Raw genomic sequence first — 1,528 nt, 5'->3', positions numbered from 1 at the left:
AGAATGATGATAATGAATCATATTCTCCTACTTCAAATAGAAGTAAAAAAAAAGAAGGGAGAGAAGGGACATTATCCTATTCCAAATAAAAGTAGGGGGTAAATAAAAAATGATAATAATATTAAAAAAAAAAGTGGAGAGAGAATATATATATATATATATATATTTGAAAATATATATATTGAAAATGTCGTCTGAAATAAAATAATAATAATAATAATAATAATAATAATAATAATAATAAGGAGGAGGAGGGAAATTAAAAAATAATAATAAATAAATAATGTTAATAAAAAAAATAAAAAAAGTATAAAAATATATAAGAAAAAGGGAGGAGATTATAGATAAGATCGGAAATTTTGAATTCGAAATTTTTAAAAAAAAATCTCCCAAGAGTTGGAGATTCTTCCGAGGGGAGGGGGGGTTGAGGATTACGGGGGTAACAAAAGAAACAAGGGGATTTGGAAGAGAAAGAATGGAGAGAAAGAAGAAGACGAAAAAAAAAAGGAAACAAAAAGCTTTTCAAAGGAAGGAAGAACTGACGACGGGGGAAGAGAAAGTCGGAAAAAGAAACAATAGGGAGAAGACGAGAGAAAGCCGAAACCATTAAAAAGGTATTATGTGCCTTGGACTATATATGTATGCTCATATGTACCCTTTGATCATGATTTTGTTATCATGTATATTTAGGGGATGTCTGGTTATATGTAAGTAGCTGTAAGTAGCTGTAATGTAATGGTTTTACATGTAAGTGACTGTTTGGTTTGCTGTAAAACTTCCACTTACATGTAAGTGGACTTACATCTCACCCACTTTTACAGTATTTCAACTTACAGCAAAATTTGCTATAAGTTGAAATGCAGTAAAGTAAGTGGTATCCACTCACCATTACATTTAATTATAAAAATATTTAACAAAATAAATTATCTTTAAATTTAATTATAAAAATATTTTTAAGTAATAAAATTAAATAAATATTAAATATTTATATGATTAAAATATTTTATGACAAAAATATTTTTTTTATTGAAAATATTATATTTTAATTAATAAAATTAAATAAATATTAAATATTTTAATAATTTACTATTTATATGATTAAATATTTTTATGAAAATATTTTTATTATTGAAAATATTATATTGTTTTCAAAAAATTAATTATAAAAATATTTTCAAGTAATAAAATTAAATAAATATTATATTTCTATAGTTTATATAATTAAATATTTTATCATAATTATTTTTATAAAATTAATTATAATTTTTTCAAGTAATAAAATTAAATAAATATTAAATATTTTTAAATTTATTAAATTAATTATTTTTATTTAAATTAATTTTAATGAAGAGTATTAAATAATAATAATAATAATATTAATATTAATAATAATAATAATGGGGGTAATCTCACCAACTCACTTACATGATAACTATACCTTTAAACTTACATTAAACCAAACAAATAAAAAGTAAATACATTATTTCTGGTTACAGCAAACCAAACAGCAATGATGTAAGTTGAAGTA

This window comes from Dioscorea cayenensis, chromosome 12, assembly GCF_009730915.1.
Source record: "Dioscorea cayenensis subsp. rotundata cultivar TDr96_F1 chromosome 12, TDr96_F1_v2_PseudoChromosome.rev07_lg8_w22 25.fasta, whole genome shotgun sequence".
Taxonomy (NCBI): Eukaryota; Viridiplantae; Streptophyta; class Magnoliopsida; order Dioscoreales; family Dioscoreaceae; genus Dioscorea; species Dioscorea cayenensis.
Note: the sequence above shows the minus strand (reverse complement) of the source record.